This window comes from Mastomys coucha, unplaced genomic scaffold (assembly GCF_008632895.1).
Source record: "Mastomys coucha isolate ucsf_1 unplaced genomic scaffold, UCSF_Mcou_1 pScaffold7, whole genome shotgun sequence".
NCBI classification, from domain to species: domain Eukaryota; kingdom Metazoa; phylum Chordata; class Mammalia; order Rodentia; family Muridae; genus Mastomys; species Mastomys coucha.
Window position 1 is genome coordinate 98,337,666 of NW_022196913.1, and position 22,733 is coordinate 98,360,398.

Genomic DNA, 22,733 nt, shown 5'->3' on the forward strand with positions numbered 1-22,733 from the left:
TAATGAAAGAAGAGTTATGACTTATACATTATTGAAGAGTTTGCTACAAAAGTTTGCTATATTTTTACTATTCTTGGGTACATCGTCTAACCCAGAGTATACTATTACCTTATCTGAGGGCTTTATATTTATTTATGTTTAAGTCTCTGGCCCAAAGTATACTTATCCACAGAGTAGTCACACAATAAATATTTGCTGAGCTTGGAGTTGTGAATTCCAAGTTTTGTTAGTTGTATGTCTCATAAATGGACTGAGTTCTTCCTTTATACAAAGCATGCCTACCTGAAATCTACATATAGCTAACATTTATCAAGTTCTCCTAATTAGCCAGGAGGCAGGCTAAATTCTTTTCTGATGAACTTATTTAACATTTATGACTAACTTATTAAAAAGACCAAACAGTACCTTGCAGTATTTTTATGGAAATGGAGACACACAGAAACTAAGCCACACCCTCACGATTTAACTTACAAAACACAGGAAGTAGATAATATGGGATTTGTTTATGTTTGGTTGCTTCTTTGGGGCAGAGTCTCATTATACAGCTAAGACTACAACTCTTTCTACAGTCTAGGCTGATCTCAAACTGCATCATCATACCTCTTCCTCTCGAGGACTGGGATTAAGGTATATTCCATCACACTAGGCTGTTGATAAAAAGTTAAAGCTTAGGTTGTGTCACTCCAGAGCCATGGAAGTTAGTTAATTCAATATTCTTTGAATAAAGGAGTGAGCATTAGCAGTAACTCATGGGGTTGAATAAGTTTAAAACACAGCTAAGAATTCCTGGATGCTTCTCGTGCAACATGAAAACATTAAGCATGTAAGCGTGCTTTCTTTTAATTCTCATCTCAGCCTTCTAGCATGGGTGCTGTTGTATATGCTTCACTGATGAGGAGTGGGACAGAGAACCTTTGAAACTAGATCACCAGATCCTCAAGCTTACCAGCCACTTGTACATGACCCTCCTCCCTGTCCTGTGTGACCACAGGAACCAATAATGGATCCCCTTCACTCGTCTGCACGTGCTGCTCTCATAAAACTGCATTTGGACTTAACTTGGAATGGGTTGTCACAAGACACCATGTTTGCTTTGAAATATCATAAGATGTCTTTAATGCTGATTCATTTGCTGAAGATTGGCCGAGGGCTTAAAGGGCAAGTTAGAGGTGAAAAAGAGACCCATCCTTAGGTAGCATTATGGAAGAACTGAAATATTGTGCTCGAAGAGAGATGGGGTGAAGTCTTGGTTCACCGTGCAGCTTATGTGGGCTTGCATGGGGACTTGGAGAGCTTACAAGCACTTCCATGCTTCCCCAGTCTCATTTATAGGATTGGACAATGATTATCCTGCTTTAATAATATTATACAAGGCTGGGTGAATATAACACGTATAAAGCCTTAGCTTTGTGACTCATACCAGTCATTGTGTCTTCTCCTTCCATCCCTGGCCACTTTATTCTCCTATTTCTCTCTCTCTATCTTCTTGGCTGTTCCATTTCATGCTCCTCTGTTCATCATTTCATTGTTTGTATAACATTCTAAGCCAGGCTTTTACAGAATGAGTAGAGTTAGGGTGAGAAACACAGCCTGTCTCAGTGGGGTCTCAGGTCCTCAGAGGTCCCATAAAATACATGCTCTTACTCTGAATCACAAAGTCAACCCAAAAAATAGGCAGATCCACCTGGTCTCAGGTCTGGAATTTGTATAGTTTTTGGACCCTCTTTTAGTTAAAGAATACATTATATGCAAGTGACATTTTGTCTTAGATTTTAATGTGGACTAAATTAGGTCATAGAAGGTGTAACTCACTTTTCTTTTATAATTTCACTTAACTAAAGAAAAAAATCAATCATTCTCCTGAAGTAATTCTTGATTTTATAGTTGCACTGAAGCTGAGGGCTGTGGAGCACATTTTAACACAATAAACTTGGTTTTACAGGAGGCACAGCTTGCTTTGACTGTCTTTTGATTTTGTATGTTTGAAGTCAAAATACTCTCACTGGATATAAGAACAAGAACTGATGAATTCAGGAGTGTGTGACTGCCTGGGGCAGTAACTCAGTGAGAGGAATTCTCTGGGACAGTTTAGATGATGTGAGGCAAGGTTGGAGTCAGGAGAAGCCAAGAATTCGCTGAACTCACTACATACATCATCCAGGCAAGTTACTCATAAGAAAACTGTCTTCACTGGTCTGGAAATCCTCTCGGATGCTTTTAAGCAGAGTGCCCAACTGTTGGTGATGCTGAACAGAAATTTATCGTTCTGTTACATGCTGTGGTCTCTATTCCTCTCTCAAATGGGAACTAGTTGCTCCCTCCTAATAGGGTATTTCAGGAGAGATTAATTAGCTTATATCAGTAAAGTGCCTTTGATGATAACTGCTAAGTATTTTCATTATATAATTGCTATTTTCCTTTTACAAATGTTCATAGAGTTACTAGCTAGCCATTGTCAAAGTTCTGTGCATTTTACTATTTTGCTGTTGTCTTGCAATTACCTTGGATTAATACCAGTTCAAATGATTGCCCATTTCCTTTGTTTATTTTTTTGAAATGTTTTGGAAGCATGAGCATTGTTGCATTGCTTATTTGTTTGTTTTTAGTTTGTTTGTTTTTTTGGCTGGTTTTTTATCTACTTCAACTTGAATGTTAACAGAGTCAGTATGTATTTGGGTGGTGAGATTGTCAACAACTGGAGTTATTTAGAAATTTTAATTAATTTTAATTATTGTACTTCTTGTGAAAGTTTATTATCATACCAAAGCACTCTGAGAGCTGTGGCCAATGGCTCACAACTCTGTGTGTTCATGTTGACCTAGGGTATATATGGGAACCTATACTTTTCATGACCAGTATATAAACAAAACATGAAGAAAATAACCAAGACCTCTTGTGGTTTATCTTGATGATTCTCTCTCCCTTCCACTCTTGCCCCACGCCCCTCTGTGTATGAGCATGTGTACTTGCAGAGGTCAATATCTGGATCTTCTTTTGTTGCTTTCAATTTTTTGAGACAGGGTCTCTCAGTGAACTTGGAAATCACTATATTGGCACATTTGGTCAGACTTGCAGTATGCCATTGAGTTCCTGGGATCTACCTGTATCTTCTTCCTTCCAAATGCCGGGTATTATTTATGCACATTACTCCACTTGGCTTTTATGTAGGTAGTGGGAACCCAAATTTAGGTCCTCATATTTCCACAGTAAGCATGTTACCCACTGATCCATCTCCCCAGGCTAGGATTACCTTTCTTGAAGACAAAATGCTGTTTAATTTCTTCCCATTTTCTTACTCTAATCTAGACATTTGAGTTAGCTAGAATCACCTTTCATATGTTAAAGACTTATTTATTTATTTTATGTATCTGAGTACCCCATTGCTCTCTTTGAGGACATCAGATCCCATTACAGATGGTTGTGAGGCACCATGTGGTTGCTGGGAATTGAACTCAGGACCTCTGGAACAGCAGCTCTTAACCGCTGAGCCATCTCCCCAGCCCCACACTTCATATGTTAAGTGTCTGCTACACTGGCAGCTATTGACCTTAGTGTATTTCATGCTTCCTTTAATCTACAACAAGTCAGTGAAGACTTTCATAAATAACAAAATGAAGGTACAGAGAGGTTAAATAAGTTGTCTAGGGCCATGCAGTTATTAATAAGAAAAGAAGAGGCTCAGACTCAAATCTGGCAGATTCAAGTCTGGGCCCTTTTTACTCCATCTCTTTAACAACATTTCTGAACTTTCTATTCAGAAGTGAGTCTTGTCACCCAAATGCCAACTTGTGCCTTTTCTAAGAACTCTCAGAAGATCATGTGTCTAAATGCATGTTGTCTTTTGGACTTTGATATTACATTCTATGACTTCTCCTAGGCTTAACTTTATATTATTTGTGTTACAGGGGTGTGGAGGGCAATATAATATGATATGTACTGAAAGCATGGGGTTTAGGAACAACTAGATTGCAGTTCTCACTCTGCTTTGTCCTGCCTGGATCATCTTCTACAAAATTTAAAAAGCTACATGTTATTGAACTAAAGATTAAAGAGGAGACTATATGGGACCCTCAGCACTCTGAATGCATACAACCCATGGCATTTGGTTGTGTGGACAAGAAGCAAAGGAATGAATCCATAAATGACAGGGACCTTTGCTCATGTGAATGAGCACTTTCCAAATTTCTTATCACTCAAACTTGTACTCACTATTGGTTCAGTAAGTAGCAAATAATACATCAAATTTTAAAGTTTCTGAAGGCTAAGTATATATGGTTGAATCCCAGGCATCCTTCTTATAGGGAAACCATATTAATTTATGTTGATTCTTATGGAATATTTAACTCTTTGCCATCCACTGCTGTTAAAGTAAGAAAATTGATATTGATAATCATAAAATGCAAAGTTCTATTGTGGTGTAACTTCCTTTAGCTTATTTCCTGTACAGGAATGGGGTGATTCAGGTAAAAGGCGAAGGGAAGGGGCTAGACTTGAAACCATAGTATGCTTATTAGAATTCCAGCTTCACCTTGTCCAATATCTGTGGGACACTGACCTCTGAAGAACTATCTGATGTAATAACTCCACAATGCCAGGGAAAAGACCCAGAATTGGAGATGGTTTTGTAGAAAGTTTACAGTGGGGATGAGTGGTCTCTCTGGAAAACCACTTGCTTGGCAGGGAAAAGTGCCTCCAATGAGCTCAAGTTGATCCAGCAGGTGTTTATGGTGCTGGAATGGTTCAGTCTAGCTGTTCTTTACTGAACAAAGCAAGCCAAACCTTGAAACCCTGTGGGTTGTCTCTAAGACAAGGATACAGTGCTCAGCAAAGTTGGCAATGGAGACTGATTATTAGGGAAGTGCTTAACTACAAGATGACACACATTCATGAGTTGTAGGAAGGAATCTCAGCTGAACTCTCTACTATGATGGTGAAAGAAAATATGACCTCTTGTACCTGCACCAGGATTTTCCTCTTGCAGCAACTCTTTTTATTATCTCAATTTTATTACTGGAAAAAAACAAGACTCTCAAGAGTTAATTAAATTTCCTAACTGGCATGCCAATTGTAAGGCCAATTTTAAACCATCAGAGCTAATGCATATTTTCTAGGATTATGCATTTTCCTACTTGGATAGTAAATGAAAAGTCACCTGTTGAATTGTCTGGTACTCAACAGCTTGCTAATGGAAGATGGAAGAGCTCTCTCTCTCTTCCCCTTCCCCTCTCCCTCTCCCTCTGTCTCCCTCCCTCTCCCTCCCTCCCTTCCTCTCTGTCTCCTCTATTTGTCTCTGTGTGTGCATGCATGTATGCATATGCATATGTGTACCTGCATAAAGTGTTTAAGTCATAATTAACTGCTTCTCTACTCATGACTTTAGAAGAATAGAAAGTTGTTGCCAAACACTTCAGTATCAAGCAGTTTCTATGAGCCAAATTTTATTGCTTATAAACAAAACTGCATAATGAAGCTCAAAATATACCCTTTGAATATCACATACTACTTTTGTTTTGCTTCCACAAATATTGACTGCAGAGCTATGTATTTGCTAGGGATTAAGACTCAAGCAGCACACATAGATTATTGACAAGCTTGTGTTGGATCTTGACTCCAGCCCTGTTAAGAATGTTTTAAAGATGAGAATATTCAGAATCTAAAACCAGAGAATTATTTGAAAAGCAACAGCCTGTGCTACCATCCTAGATTTGGGTAGTATGTTCCAAAAGAGGATGATAATGGAGATGCTTTAAGAAAAGAGATTATTAGTTCCAGTGTGAAGATGTCAAATAGCTTGTACGCAGCATTACTTGGCATCATTATTAACTTGTACACTTGCAGGATGCTGGTTCTGGATCACATGAGCTCATGGAGGCACAGTAGCCCCATAGCAGTCTATCAATAACAGGGGTGCTCTACACTGACTATTTGCTGGGGAAAAGCAGAATCTCACTCGAACTGTCTTCCTTTTCTTAATTGGTTTTTCAGGCTGGGCTCTCCATGTCTCTGTGTCTCTCCCAAGCACTAACAATTCTCCCTAGCCTTCCTCTTCAGACTTAAAGTGAGAGCAGAGTTAGGAAGGATGCTGGTTTATAAGAATAATCCCACCACTTAGCCTCCTGCTAGTCAGTGAACTGGGCTGTTTTTTCATTGGGCAAGACGGAGTGAGAATGGGGTTTAGGACTATTCCACAATTATGATGCTATTTACATGCCTAAAAAAAATAAGAGTATCAGGGAAGTGTCTACACCAGAAGCCTGTGCAGACATGTTGCCTTCAGAAAGGGGCAGGATTTGCCTTCATTTCCAGGAAGAGTTAGGCTCCCAGCTGTTGGGTGTGCTATGAAAAGACGCCAGACACCTTCTAAAGTGTCTCTACCAATCATGTCTATGCTCTTTCCTCATGTGTTTGCCACCTTCCAATGTTCTGCTTTGTCCTGCTCCCTATACTCAAATTCATCCAGATCAACTGCAGCTACTGGCTATTGCATGACTTAGAAGCCTGTTCCCTCCTAGCTATTGCATATTTCAACCCTCTAAGTTAGAAAAACTTAGCCAAACTTTATTAACTTCAGAGTATTCAGGCATCTCACTATGTAGCCAAATATCCTAAAGTGCAGGGTTTGTTTTATTTTTTGCTTTTGTTTTTTGTTTTGTTTTTGTTTTTGGTGAGATCATCATTGTATGGTACACGTAATGACTTCTTGTGACCTACATCTTTAACACACAAGACTTATTGTCATGATGGTGTCAAAGTACCTAATGCTAGAAATTTGGAGCTTTTCCTCGAGGATGAAAGTGTTCAGTGCATTGCTAAGTCTAATTTATTTATTTGGAGGCTGAAAAGGGCATTCCTCAGCCTATAGGTGGAAAAATATTCTTCTTGGGGGTCTCACTTATTCAAGCAGGCAATTTGCTCTCATCAGTACTTTTCCCTCTTAGTTGGTGGATTCAGAGCACAGATTTCAGCTCAATTCAAATCCTTAGTCAGCACTTCAGATTCAATTCTTCCATTTTTCACATAAATGCTTTCTCTTTTTTTGTACACTATGATGTCCTTGAAGGGAGACACTAAATTTTATTTATCTACTTTTGATTCAGAACACGTATTATGAAATGATCATGCAGTTGTAAATTGAATAAATAAAAATGTACATAAATAAGGAAATAATTTTCTCAAATGAATATTCACACAAGAAATGGTTGCAATTTGTAGACTTTTGGAGGAGTAGTATTAACAATTTCAGCCAAATCACAATTATGCTCTTATTTAAGAAACCATACAGTAAAATTATCCTGGAAACAAATCAACACTTCTTCCTTTCACTTCATCCTTTATCTTCCTCAGAGAAGCTCATAGTCCTCAAACTGGCTGTTCTCACATGCATGATGTATTAGTGGATGACTGGGCTGAAGTAATGATGAGCTGTCTGTTTTCACAAAGTGAGGTCTTAGAATATTCACTCTGCTCAATATGGAGAAAAACAGAATTCAAAATGAATGAAGACTGAATACAAATTAAGTTGTCGCCTATTACTTATTTACCAAGAGCTGGATATGGTGTTGGACACAGTACACATGTTACCTTAATCACAGATTACTTTTTTGTGCATTTGGAGGAAGAGAGGCTCATGGAGTAGATTAATTTGCTATTAAGCCTATGATGATTATTTCCTATAGACATGTTGGGATTCAGACATAGCAAGAGAAGGCTTTGCTGGAATGGGTTGTGTATGTGTGATGTCCATATTCTCCCAGGCCTCAGGTGCTTGGTAATGGCTTCTGCAAGCAGAACTCTGCTGAGAATGCAGTGATATTGGAGGAGGCAAGACGGATCTAACATTGTTTGGTCACACTTCAGGAGCATTGGATGCCCCTTGGTGAGGCCACTCGCTTGCAGTTTCTTTCATGGCATCCCAGTCTGCTTTGTACAGAGTCTGTGGCCCTATTAAGGGCTTCCTGGCCCACATTTTTTTCTGCTAACTCCCTGCACACCTGTTCCCTGTCTTGGATCTGGCCACAGTAGGAGACTTCAGTCCTTGCTTCTTTGCCTCCATAAGGGTTGTTGATTCTGCTCAAAACTCTCTACTCCTGTGTCATCTACCTAATCCTCCAACCCTTTTATCTTATATCTCCAAGCTATGCATTTCTCTTTTTAGACAGACACTGTTGCTGCCCCAGGCAGCTGGCCCTCTGTGTATCACCAACCCAGACAGATCTGCGCTCCTCTCCTTCAGAGCACCTTGATGACCATGCAGCTGCACACTCTCACCATTCATTCCAATGACTGATATATGCCATTCTCTTCAGAGCACAAATTCCCCAAGAGAAATGACAAGACAAGGCCTCCCATGGTGTCTCATCACAGACACATACTGTGGAAGCCTCACTTCATCTTCTCTGAAGCCCCCTCTCCACTGTGTGTGGCCAGTCTAAGACAGCTGATAAATCACTGCTGTGACTCCACTTTCAGGGAATTAGCTCAGCTCAGAACCACCCATACTTTAAAATGGAGGACATGAGGAATGGTACTGCAGGTTCTTACAATCTCAACTCTCAGCAAGGTTGGGGCTTCAAGATGCATACTACTCTCCAGGTTTCTGACTCCTTAAAGAGCTTTTGCAAGCCAGAATGACCATCTAACCAGGAGCTCATGTCCGTAGTGAACATGTCTTTGATATTGGTGGTGGGTTGGGCAGTAATAAGAGCAATGTTTTTAAAAGCATATTTCCTAATCTAAAGCCTGACTCCAGTACAAATTAGCTCTGATGATTTAGTGAGTTTCTTAATATCTTTCTGACTGGGACTTTGCCATCCTTAAAAAGGATAGCAAGTTATATTGTAATTTTGATGATAAGGAACATACATGGACATAGTTTATATATAAGTAAAACAAAGGGTTTAGAACAGTTACTAACATATTTCCCCTTCTGCATACTTTGACAAGTTTAATTGTTTTAAAACTTATTTAGCGTCTAGCACACACTGTACCTTTTTAAGTGCCAACACCTGAAACCACTTCCTGGGCGAACTCCTGTTATTTTAAATTTTTCTTCTTTGATAACTGTGGTTTCTGACTCCCTTCTGATCTAAACATGTTTACCCCTGATCTTACTTGGCTTATGATTTTCTTTTTTCCCCCTCTGGTTCCCAATGCAAAGGCCAAGTTTTGAACTGTGGGAAATAGTCGTCTTATCTCAAGTGTGCTTCACTCTGTCCCAAGAAAAAGGTTCAATCAGCCAAAGGAGACTGGGAGGTCAGAGAGTTGAGCAGAGTGGCTTTTGTGAGTAGAAGTGGCTTTTGTGTGTGTTAAGTGTGGCTGCAGTTCTAGTATGAGTTTTTGAACACAATAATCCTTCTCCTTTCCATCTCTTTGTGAACCCTTTGGCCAGAAAACTGGCATCACACAAAGGTGCCAATGAAATGACTCACCAAGATGGGCTTCTAGGGAGGTCTAACAGTGGGGCTACTGACACTAAAAGTTCAGAAGACCCATGATATAACTCACAGACCATATGAACCTTAAAAAGAAGGAAGGCCCAAGTGGGGATGCTTCAATCCTACTTAGAAGGGGGAACAACAAAATAGTCACCAGAGGCAGAGGGAGGGAGAAACTTGGGTGGGAGAGAGGAGGGGGAGAGAAAAAGTGGGGCAAGATCAGGTATGGGAGGAAGCCCAGAGGGCCATAAGAATGAATAGAAATATGCAGCAGTGTGGGGGTAGGGGCGGGTGGAAGCTCTGGAAAGTCCCTGACACTAGGGATGTGAGAGCCCCCCAGGACCCAATGGGTATGCTCTTAGCTGAAATGCCTAAATGACACTAAAGGCTTTTGAAAATTCCATAAGGAAACAGTACTGCAGATTCTTCCTTAAGATACCCAGGGAGTTTAGAGGTCAGATCTGGTAGGGAATGGGGACATCGATATGGAGACAGGGGGAAGGGAGGAGGAATGGAATGTGGAACAGTGTGAGGGTGGATTGGGATGGGGAATAAAACATGGAGGGTAAAAAATAAATTAATTAGAAAAGATATGTATGCAGAAATATCAAAAAATTTTTAAAAAGATATCTGCATATACATATACAAACATTTAAGTGGGGTTACTCTAAAACAAGGGAGGCAGTGCCTCAGTACTTGGCTTCTCTTTTTAAGTTGTTGATCAATGCAGTACCAAAAATCTTCTCAAAATTACAGACTATTGTCATTGACCTTAGCTGTCCTCTAGAACTTGATCCTACTGCTGAATATACCACATGCTTGAGTCACAAGAGGAGGATAAATCAAGCTAGTAGTGATCTGAAAGCTTCTTCCCTACTGGCTAGGTTTCTTAGTGATGGAAAGTTCAGTACATTCCATTGAAGGAGAAAAGTCATGACTAGTTTTACCCAGCTGTGAACCTGGTGACTACAGTAATGACCAACCTTGCAAGATGTGCTTACTCAATAATGGCAGGAAGATTTCATGATGTTACTTTTTTTTTTTCAAGACAGGGTTTCTCTGTGTTGTCCTGGCTGTCCTGGAACTCACTCTGTAGATCAGGCTGGCCTCTGCAGCCAAATGAATGAAACTAGAAAAAAAATCATCCTGTGTGAGATAACTCAGTCCCAGAAAGACAGACATAGTATGTACTTACTTATAAGTGGATATTACCTGTAAAGTATATTCATGCTACAATCCCACAGACACAGAGAGGCCAATTAACAAAGAGGCCTCAAGGGGAACAAATGAATTTCCCTGGGAAGTGGAACTAGAATAGGTATCATGGGTGGACTGAAGGCAGGTGGGGACAACAGGAAGGATTAGGTGGGGGGGGGAGATGGTAGGGGGGGATGGAGGGAGAGACACTAGAGTTAGGGAGAGCATCTCTGGAATGTGTTTTAATAAATATTCAATCCCCCAAAAAAAAAAATAATGGCAGGAAGGTTAAGAGAGTAAACAACAAGTTTCCCATTGGATTTAAAGCCTGGTCCACAAACTGAAACTCATACCTGGTACTGGGCTCCAAATGCTCAGCCAGATATGTTTTAAGAATTAGGGGAGAACCTACTACTTATTCTGTTAAAGAGACATAGTATTAAACTTCAATCTACATTTTTATCTTTGTACCTTTAGATTGGTGCATCTCTTATTCCTCACCAGAGTAGATCACAATTACAACTTGTTAGATCCAGGAGAAGAGCCTATAGAGTAGTCAGTTCTAAATGTGGCGTCTATACCACACCCCTCACCCGAAATCCAAGAGATGTCATGGAAGAGGGGTAATAGGATAGTAAGTCAGAAGTAGTGGGTGTCTACTGCAAAGAGTATTTACTAGAAGTAACAAGGCCATTACACACACGGGCTCACAGTGGTTATAATTTCATACACATCTGCATGAGATTAATGCATCCGAGATTCCAGCATGGATGAGAGAGGAACTCAGCAAGTCCCACCCCTAGAGGAGGAGTTATTAGCTGCTAGGGAAAGGGCAGTCTTCCCCTTTCAGGGAAGTGGGCCCTGAGAGTCTACTCATAGTCTAGTAGATGGTCTTACACCCATGGACATTGAGGGAGCCTTATGTACACTCAATGGGTTTTGAAAAGAAGCACACTGAAGAAAATGTGGTAGGTGAATAAGGAAGAGGTTGAGAGGAGAAAATGGAGTTTGGATTTGATCAAAACATATTGTATGCACATATAAAATTCTTAAGCAATGAAAACATTAAAAAATAAGGCTAAATATAGCTGTCTCCTGAGAGGCTCTGACAGTGCCTGACTAATACAGAAGTAGAGGCTCACAGCCATCCATTGAACTGAGCACAGAGTCCTCAATGAAGGAGCTAGAGAAAGGACCCAAGGAGCTGAAGGGTTTGCAGCCCCTTAGGACAAACAACAATATGAACTAACCAGTACCCTCAGAGCTCCCAGGGACTAAACCACCAACCAAAGAATACACATGGTGGGACTCATGGCTCCAGCAGCATATGTAGCAGAGGATGGCCTAGCTGGTCATCAGTGGGAGGAGAGGCCCTTGGTCTTGTGAAGTTCCATGCCTCAGTGTAGGGCAATGCCAGCGCCAGGAATGGGGAGAAGGTAGGTTGGTGAGCAGGGGGAGAGGAGAGGGAACAAAGTTTTTTTGTTCTTTGTTTTTTGGGTTTTTTTTTTTTTTGGAGGGGAAAGCAGGAAAGGAAATATCATTTGAAATGTAAATAAAGAAAATATCTAATAAAAAAACCAAAAGACAAACAAAAAAAATAAAAATAAAATAAAACCTAAATTAAAATTAGGTTTTAATTAGCAAGTTTTTAAAAAATTAATTATGAATAAATCTAGTTGGGGCGTGGGGAGGCAACCTCTGTAATGAGCTTGAAACCTAGGACAATGGAAACTCCCAGGAATCTATGGAGGTTGACACTAGTTAAGACTTCTGGCAATGTGGGGTATGGAGCCTGAACCAGCTGTCTTCTATAACCAAGCCAGACTTCCAAAGGAGGGACTGGGACATCAACCCAGCCACAAAACAGTTAACCTACAATTTGTCCTGCCTATAAGATATAGGGGTAAAGATGGAGCAGAAATTGAGGCAATAGCCAACCAATGCCTTGTCCATGTTGAGACCCATGCCATGAGAGGGAGCCCACTCCTAACACTGTTAGTGGTATTCTGATCTACTTGCAGAAGGGAGCCTAGAATAATCATCATCAGAGAGGTTTCACCCAGGAACTGATGGGAACAGATGCAGAGACCCATAGCCAAACATCAGGCAGAGCTTGAGGAACCCTGTGAAAGATGGGGAGGAATGATTTGCAGGAGCCAGAGGTCAAGGATAGAAACAAGAAACCTACAGAATCAACTAACCTGGGCCAGCAGGGCCTCACAGAGTCTGAGTACCAATCAGAGATCATGCAAGACCTAGGCCTTCTGAACATATGTAGCAGTTGTGTAGCTTGGTCTTCATATGGGAATCCTATCAGCAGGGTGTGAGTGGGGAGCAGGAGCTATCTCTGACTCTGTTGCCTGCTTTTGCAACTTTGTCTCTCTACTGGGCTGCCTCATCTAGCCTCAACAGGAGAAGATATGCCTAGTTTTACTATAACTTGACATGCCAAGGCTGGTTGATACACATGGGAGGTCTATCCTTTTCTGAAGAGAAGCAGAGGAGTGGATGGAGGAGAGAGAGGTGGGGGAGAGACAGAACTGGGAGGAGATGAGGGAGGGAAAACTGAGCTCATAGTCAGGATGTGAAGTAAATAAATGAACTGTTTAATTAAAAACGAAAAAAATAATGACAAAATAAAGCTAGTTAAGATTTTTATAGTCCATTCATTTGCATGCCAAATACCTAGACTATTTCAGGTGCTACTACTGGACAGTTGAATTTTCATATGTTTTACGGTAGATTCTTTTTCTTTTGAAGTTCATCTATGAAAGTCTTAGATATGTCAAATGTTGGGAAAATTAATGTGTAACTTAAATCATGGCATTTATTGTGTCAGATGTAGTCTGAGAATGTTTGGTAATCCTTTTTAAAAAGTTTAGTGTTGGCTTTTTGATTTCCTAAAAGTGTTCACATATGACTTTGCTGGTTTATATACTTTATTATTAGATGTTTTCTTTTTTTAAATATCTCCTTTCCCAGGTCCCCATCCAAAAGAAAAAATAAAAAAATAAAATAAAATAAGAAAAAAACCCTCAAAACTAAAACAATACCCTGCTTCCCCCCTCCCCCTGCTCACCACCCCACCCTCTCCCACTTCCTGGCCCTGGCATTCCCCTATCCTGGGGCATAGAACCTTTACAGGGCCAACGTCTTCTCCTCCCATTGATGACTGACTTGGCCATCCTCTGCTATACACATGCTGCTGGAGCCATGAGTCTCTCCATGTGTACTCTTTGGTTGGAGTTTAGTCCCTGGGAGCTCTGAGGGTACTAGTTAGTTCATATTGTTGTTCATGTTAAGGGGCTGCAAACCCTTCAGCTCCTTGGGTGCTTTCTCTAGCTCCTTCATTGGGTAGTCTGTACTCAGTCCAATGGATGGCTGTGAGCCTCTACTTCTGTATTAGTCGTGTACTATCAGAGCCTCTCAGGAGACAGCTATATCAGGCTCTTGTCATCCAGCCCTTGTAGGCATCCACAATACTGTCTAGATTTGATGACTGAATATGGGTAGGATTCCCAGTTGGGGCAGTCTCTGAATTGTCCTTCCTTTAGTCTCTGCTCCAAAGTTAGCCATAGCAAGTCCTGGATATTCCAAAACACCAGAAAAATAAGATTTGGATCTAAAAATAATATCTCATGATGGTGATAGAGGAATTTAAGAAAAACATGAATAGCTCCCTTAAAGAAATACAGGAGAACACAGGTACACAGGTTCAAGCCCTTAAAGAGGAAACACAAAAATCCCTTAAAGAATTACAGGAAAGCACTACCAAAGAGGTGAAGAAACTGAACAAAACCATCCAGGACCTAAAAATGGAAGTAGAAACAGTTAAGGAATCACAAAGAGAGACAACTCTGGAGATAGAAATCCTAGGAAAGAAATCAAGAACCATAGATGCAAGCATCACCAACAGAATACAAGAGCTAGAAGAGAGAATTTCAGGTGCAGACGAAACTATAGAAAACATTGACACAACAGTCAAAGAAAACTCAAAATGCTGGTTTATATTTTAATGTTTATCATGTCCTTACTTCTATTTACTTTGAGTTTATTTTGTCCATCCTTCTCCTAATTCTTAAGAAGTATATGAAGATGTGAACTTTTCTTTAAATCTAACCTAACTATCTAGAAGTAAAATTATCCCCTATTGCTGGCTTAGCTGGGTACCAAAACTTTGAAAAGTTGTATATCCATTATAATTGCTGGAAATACAGGAATGATTCCTGTAATTTCCTTTTATCACCCCAATAGCTTTTAAAAATATTTTAGTTAATTTAAATATTTATGCATATATATTTTTATTATATAGAAGTGTTTTTCCTTCAGTACTACAGGATTCTGGGTGTTACAGAAGAGATATTTATCATGAGCGCAGCCAGCTTTGGCTCAAGGATCCACAGGGATTTTCCTCCCACATCCTGAGGATTTCTGTATGAATTGTGTGCTTCTTTTTCGTAACCTGGCCTGCCTACTCCATGAAGTGCACTAGTAGCCTCCGACTAATCTACAGAATATGAGCAGCTTCCTCCTGGGGTTTCACCTGCTTGTGACAGGCAACAAACTTGAAAGTTCCCCCCAGGCAGGGGTTTAAGAAAATAGGTTTCACTAATTATTAAAATTCTGTACTGGTACACCCTACTCTAATTCTCCCCTAAAACATGCTTCATTCATTTTCCATGTCGTTATAGAGAGATGGAGTGTTGACTTGAACATCAATAGAATAAGAAAGTGGTTTTGGAATTTGGGTTTAAAATGGACACTTTTTTTAGTCTAACAAAATGCATTTAGTTTATTTTCATCAGAACCATGTTTATGTTTTTCACTTTTCTTTTCATGTCTAATCATAATTTCTTTATGTTTATGAACATGGAAGGGAAAGTATTGTTAATTCGATTCTCTATTTACAAGCTCTCATCACCAGGCAATGAGATTACATCTGTGATTCCATGTAAGAGCCTTTAAATAGGACTTTCACTTGAGGCAGTTTAAAGGTGATGCAAAGAGCTAGACTAGAGAGATAAATTTAACGTGATAGCCACTACAGTGCCTTTGTAATTGGTTTTCTTAAGAACAACATTATCATCTTACCAGATGTTGGACTTTTCCTGGGGACAGATGCCTCTTCACCTAGACATGGTGAAAGGACTCTAGCTAGTCAAAGCCTGGCACACAGGGCTCTGGCAGACCTTGACTTTACCCCATTATCTCTTGCTTGCTGAAAAATGTGAGATTACAGTTTTAAAGCTGGCCACTGAGGTCCATTCCCTTATTTGGCCACTTCCTCCTCCTGAGGCTGACTACCAAGGTCCAGCTATTAAAAGTATTGAAGTCTAGCAATCGAAAGTCCTCTGTGATTGCCCTAATTAACCTAATCCAATCAAAATTAAACACCTCATTCTCCACAACCTCGCCAGCATCTGCTGTCACCTGAGTTTTTGATCTTATCCATTCTGACTGGTGTGAGATGGAATCTCAGGGTTATTTTGATTTTCATTTCCCTGATGAGTAAGGATGTTGAACATTTCTTTAGGTGCTTCTCAGCCATTTGGTATTCCTCAGTTGAGGATTCTTTGTTTAGCTCTGTACCCCAGATTTTTTATTAGATGTTTTCTTTATTTACAATATCTCCTTTCCCAGGTTCCCCTCCAAAAGAAAAATGAAAAATAAAATAAAATAAGAAAAAAAAACAAAAAAAACCCCAAACTAAAACAATCCCCTGTCCCACCCCCCTGCTCACCACCCCACCCTCTCCCACTTCCTGGCCCTGGCATTTCCCTACACTGGGGCATAGAACCTTCAGAGGGCCAAGGTCCTCTCCTCCCATTGATGACCAACTTGGCCATCCTCTGCTATATACATGCTGCTGGAGCCATGAGTCTCCCCATATGTACTCTTTGGTTGGAGTTCAGTCCCTGGGAGCTCTGAGGGTACTAGTTAGTTCATATTGTTGTTCATGCTAAGGGACTGCAAACCCTTCAGCTCCTTGGGTGCTTTCTCTAGTTCCTTCAATGGGGAGCCTGTACTCAGTCCAATGGTTGGCTGTGAGCCTCTGCACCCCATTTTTAATAGGGTTATTTGGTTCTTTGGAGTCTAACTTCTTGAGTTCTTGGTATATATTAGATATTAGCCATCTACTGGATATAGGTTTGGTAAAGATCTTTTTCCAATCTATTGGTTGCTGTTTGGCCTATTAACAGTGTCCTTTGCCTTACAGAAGCTTTGCAATTTTATAAGGTCCCATTTGTCAATTCTTGATCTTAGAGCATAAGCTCTTTGTGTTCTGTTCAGGAAATTTCCCCCTGTACCCATGTGCTTGAGGCCCTTCCCCACTTACTTTTCTATTAGTTTCAGTGTATCTGGTTTTATGTGGAAGTTCTTGATCCACTTGGACTTGAGCTTTATACAAGGAGTTAGGAACGGATTGATTTGCATTCTTCTATATAACAGCCAGTTGATCCAGAACCATAATTAGTTTGGTGGTTCCTCAGGAAATTGGACATAGTACTACTTGAGTACACAGCTATATCCAGAAGATGCTCCAACATGTAATAAGGACACATGCTTCACTATGTTCATAACAGCCTTATTTATAATAGCCAGAAGCTGAAACAACTTAGACGTCCCTCAACAGAAGAGTGCATACAGAAAATGTGGTACATCTACACAATGGAGTACTACTCAGCTATTAAAAACAATGCATTTATGAAATTCTTAGGGAAATGGATGGATCTGGAGGATATCGTCCTGAGTGAAGTAACACAATCACAAAAAAACACACATCATATGCACTCACTGATAAGTGGATATTAGTACAGGAGCTCAAAATACTTAAGATACAATCCACAAACCACAAGAGACTTAGGAAGAAGGAAGACCAAAGTGTGGATACTTGGATCCTTCTTAGAAGGGGGAATAAAACACCCATGGAAGGAGTTGTAGAGACAAACTATGGAGCAGAGACTGAAGGAAGGACAATCCAGAGACCACCCCACCTAGGGATCCTTCCCATATTCAATCACCAAATCTAGACACTATTGTGGATGCCAGCAAGTGCTAGCTTACAGGAGCCTGATATAGCTGTCTCCTGAGAGGCTCTGACAGTACCTGACTAATACAGAAGTGGATGCTCACAGCGCACAGGGTCCCCAGTGTAATAGCTGGAGAAAGAACCCAAGGAGCTGAAGGGGTTTACAGCCCCTTAGGAGGAACAGCAATATGAACTAACCAATACCCTCAGAGCTTCCAGGGACTAAACCACCAACCAAAGAGTACACATGGTAGAATTCATGGCTCCAGCTGCATATGTAGCAGAGGATGGCCTAGTTGATCATCAATGAGAGGAGAGAGCCTTAGTCCCCTGTGAAGGCTCTATGCTCTAGTGTAGGGGAATGCCAAGGCCAGGAAGTGGGAGAGGGTGGGTTGGTGGCCAGGGGGAGCGGGGAGGGAATAGGGTTTTTTTTTTTTTTTTTGGAGGGGAAACTGGAAAAAGGGATATCATTTGAAATGTAAATAAAGAAAATATCTAATAAAAAACAAAATTAAACACCTCATCCTAACATGAAGTTTTACCTTTTATCTTTTAAACTGCCATTTGTCTATGGGGCATGTCTATATCCTCTCTTCAGACACAATCCTTCTTCCCTCTAGGACAAAAATTCCTCTCCCCTCCCTTGTTCCATTCCCCTTCTTCCTCATCCTCTATCTCTTGTTTTAGTCTCTTAATCTGTGTTCTTTGTCCCTCTGGGACAAATAAATTTCCTTTGTGCTGAGAATGTAGTCTTGGTGTGTCTTGAGCTGAACATTAATCTCTTCATGGGAAGCTTAAGACAGATCAAATAAATGTTTCCTCTAATGTCTATCTTGGCAAACCAGTGAATATAATTGGGGTTGCTTACAGTGGCATGGTCAAAAATCAACCTAAAGGATTGTGGGCAACATATGGGCAGATTGTAGAAGAGTTGCTCTCACCACGGCAATTTTTAAGTTATTTTATATCCTGGGGAAGGATGGGGCACATGTAAACATTTTATGCTGCACTGCTCTGTGAGCCTGCCCCCGCCCCCCACAGGTTTAATCCTTTGAGGTCTCGGGACCATCACAATTGCTTAGACTTCATGATTGCATTGGCTCTCCAGCCAGAGGAACAGAGTTCCACACTACTGCACAAAGGATACATCACTTGATGCTACCTCTCACCCTCCATACTTAGATGATATGTCTCCTGGTAATGAATGTGTTGAGTGTAACCCAGTCCAGCTTCCTCACCTGATGTTCATGTGAGTCAATATCAGGTTTGACATGCCTGTTTGAATATTTCTGTTTTGGGTTTGTCTGTGCCCATATGCAGGCAGGATAAGTCTGTTTCAAATAAGTCGGTTTCTTGTATCTGTGCTTTAAGATATTTTTTAAACTCCTGTTCCCCAAGATACACCCATCAGGGCATGGTCTTTATGTCTTAGAATATTTTTTTTAGCTATTTTTTATTTCTATCACTTGTTGTACACATACCAGAAAGTGCTGAATTTGTGAATATTCCCTTTCTCTGGAGCATATCCCCAAATTGCTTCAACAATTTTAATATAAACACTCAAGTTTTTATCCTATCTAAAAAAAAAATCTATTTTACTAGGTCAGATATTACCAATATCATACTTAGTGTTAAGATAATTCTCAGAGAGGTAAGCATGGCAATTTTTTTCCTGCTAGTTAATTAGAGCCATTTAAATAGTAGTGTTTGTTTGGGGTGTTTCACAGCCTCTATTTATTTATTTTTAACTGTCTGGTTCTTTATATATTACACATAAATAAGACTGGAACAGTAAATATTGAACTATTCCAACTTCTGCTGACCTATGTAGATCTATCAATCAGCTATAATTTAAAATCACATATGGCAGGGCTTTGGGGGAAAAAGTCATGCTTTCTACTCTACAGGACATAAAATAACCAATGGAAGTATGGGAAAGAATCCCAGGCAGAATTATGTACAAAATTCAATGATACCAAAATGGAGCAAATTTTGTTAAAAAAAATTATTGGAAGGTAATGTGAACACTGAAGGATGAAGCTAGGGATGGAGATGGCTGGGAGATCTTTTCACAGAAAGCCTGTTGTCAAAGGAAGATCATATAACATTTGCTAACTGACAACCTAAAACTTGTGGTTTACAGCCCATGGTAGTGTTGTGAGGGATTTAAAAAAAAAAAACAACAGGGTGTTGTCTCGTGTGGTATCCTGTTTCTTTTCTGTTTGTGAGATAGCTGCTGTGGTTTTCACTCTTTTTCTCAGTAGACAATATCATCTTTTTGGAGACCCCACCCTACACTTCCATTACTGTCTCCTTATGTACAGGACTGTCCGTGGGCTGTGAGCTTCCAAGCACAGGATGGACTCAGACTCAGAGAGTAACCTTGGCTCTAGGTCCAACTGGACCTCTGCAGAGTAGGAAGAACTTCATTGACAATACTCACAAACTAGTTGGCTGTACACAGCTCCTTGGAAATAAATAGCTTCAGAAACAATACTGAATTTCATTCTTTGAGGACATATCTGAGCACCCCTTAACCCTCTACCCCAGCCATGCTTACAGAGACAGGAAATTCAGAGACCTATCAAACTAAACAGCTATACCAAAAGAAACCATTGTGTTAGAAAATAACTCAGATTGTTAATTTTATTTTTGTCTTCAGGAGGGAATATAAGTAGGCACAAACTCCAAAGAATAGTTTCTTAGTTCTAAGCAGAGAAAGAAACACAGGAATGGGCCACATACCTGCCCTTATTTGGAAAACAAAAACTAAGTAGTGAAATAAGCTAATATATATTATTTGTGTATATATGTGTATGTGTTCCCATATTCTTATTTAATGTGGTCTTTTATTTTTTGCAGGTATAAGCCAGCATTCAGGCGCTTGCTGCTGACTGAGTAATAAGAGTGTTGCTCTCAGTTTCCTCTTTCCACTGACTGGTGCTCAGAAACTGGGATTGGAAGTGGATCTTAAAAGTCTGCATGGCATTAACATCTCTTCTGCAAACTTCTCCATCCAAAGCTAATCAATTTTGCCTTACATGTTTTGTTTTATTTTATAAAAACATTGAATCTACTTTTTCTGTGTAGAATATGTAATTCTATGCCTTTCAATCTAGTAGTTAATTGAGTGAATCTTTGTTAAATAATCTATCAATCTGGTGAGACTTTTCTTGGGGCATTTCATACAAGTACACTGCATTTTCATCATTTCAACACCTTCCATTTCTCTTTCAACTTCCCCCAGGTTTTCCCTATAGTTCCCTCTCAAATTGATATCCTTCTCCTATTTATACACACATACACACATGTATATATAAACACACACATGATTAGACATTTTTCTGACTTGTTTACATATACCAGAGTCAATGCTAAGACTTTCTTCTGTGTTCCACAATTTCTCTGTTAATTCCATGTTTATAGCACAACTTTTATACTTCCTTGTCAAAATGTCTTCACATTAGCATATTGGGCTAGAGAATTCTTTGATGTGATGTGTGTTCTGTACTGTGTAGGTTATTTAGCAGTCTCCATGACTACTGTCAACCAGAAATTGGTAGTTTCATCCCTAATCCTCAACTCAGTTATAACAAATCAAAAAAAATTTCTTTCCAACATCATTATCGAATATCCCTTGGCATACAGAAATCACCATTGTTCAGCCTTGTATTGAATTTTCTGAATAAGCTAGGAAATTTCCCCTCTTACCCCAAATAAACAGACTGAAATGAGAACTTTAAAGCTATTACCATTGGGAGAAACTTTTGCTCCTGAAGTGTTTTTGTTATTCTTGTGAATTCTTGATTCTAGTTGTGGTTCACAGTCATTTAGAAAAATCTATATAACATATATAAACTTAAGAAAATGGAATTTTAAAGTGCCAATTACCCTATAGAAAATTGTTTGTATAACAATATATTCATATTAGAAATTAACATCTAGCTATGTAATTGGTTATAAGTTTACTGGGAATATTTTTTGTTGGTGTTGTCATTTAATCCACATTATTATTCTACAGGTTAGACATAAAGATTACTTACATTTTACTCACTACACTCAGACGTTCACTGATTGTGCTGGCTTGGGTTTGAGGCTCTTTCTTCACTATCCACCTTGTTTGAAGGCCTAAAATTTGGAAAACAAGATAAGAAGATATAAAATATAGTGTTAGGCTTGGCTACATTTACAAGAAGAGCTAAAAATGAAATTTTCATTTTCTTCAAATGTAAGGGAAGATTTCTTTTTCTGTGTAGATTTTAAACTTTCTTGCTTTATCTCCTGGCCCAGAAATCCACTAAATTTCTTTCAAGTGGTTCCCAGCTTGATTTTGTGAGCCCATGAAACATGTGTGCTTTGAATATATTTGAGCATGACCCCATAGTTGGTGATGCTTAGGACACAGACAGAGGCACTGGTATCTCATTCATTTTAATGGGTTGCAGAACTGATCAGCAATGTATTTATTATAAGATACATGTGATTGTAATCTGTGGATTGCTGTGGTTGTGAGCCATTAACTTTTCTGTTTCTTCTTCCTTTTTTTGTCTATGTGAGAGGAAAGAAAAATGCTGGAGACAAAGTCTGTGACCTTAGATCTTTTAGACAAAGGTTCAACCTATAAATATTTAATCAATGACTGTGAAAAAGTATATTCAGAAAATTCTTCTTTTTCTATCTCTGGATGTGGGTATAAAACCTTATTTTTGTACCAAGCAGTGCTGGTTCATGCCTTTAATTTTAGCTTTTAGAAGGGAAAGGTAAGTGAATCTCTGGGCTTGAGGCAGCCTTGTCTCCAGAGTGAGTTCCCAGACACCTATGGCTACACAGAGAAACCCTACCTCAAAACAAACAAACAATCCAACAAAGAAACAACAAGAACAACACAACCAAACAAAAATGTATTTTAGAAAAAGAAAATGAGGATGATTTTAGGGAGGAGAGTCAGTAATGGTGCTTCACCAAGGAGTCAGGGAAAACATGGATGGACAGATCCAGATCAGTGAGGGCTAACATCCAAGGTATACAAAGAACTCAAGAAGTTAGACTCCAGAGAACCAAATAACCCTATT

General features: G+C 39.6%; 1 long non-coding RNA gene across 2 annotated transcripts in view; it reads right to left on the minus strand.

Annotated features, from left to right (window-relative positions):
* Positions 1–5,421: 5,421 nt before the first annotated feature.
* LOC116081604 overlaps positions 5,422–22,733 on the minus strand; it is a 53,201-nt gene continuing 35,889 nt past the window's right edge. The window contains exons 2-4 of one of the 2 annotated variants that reach the window (XR_004114927.1): positions 21,705–21,789; positions 10,436–10,563; positions 5,422–7,461 (exon numbers count right to left, since the gene is read on the minus strand). This is a non-coding gene — a long non-coding RNA (uncharacterized LOC116081604). Of the gene's footprint in view, positions 7,462–9,623; positions 10,564–21,704; positions 21,790–22,733 lie in introns of those variants that run through there. The other variant, XR_004114926.1, reaches the window with a different exon arrangement.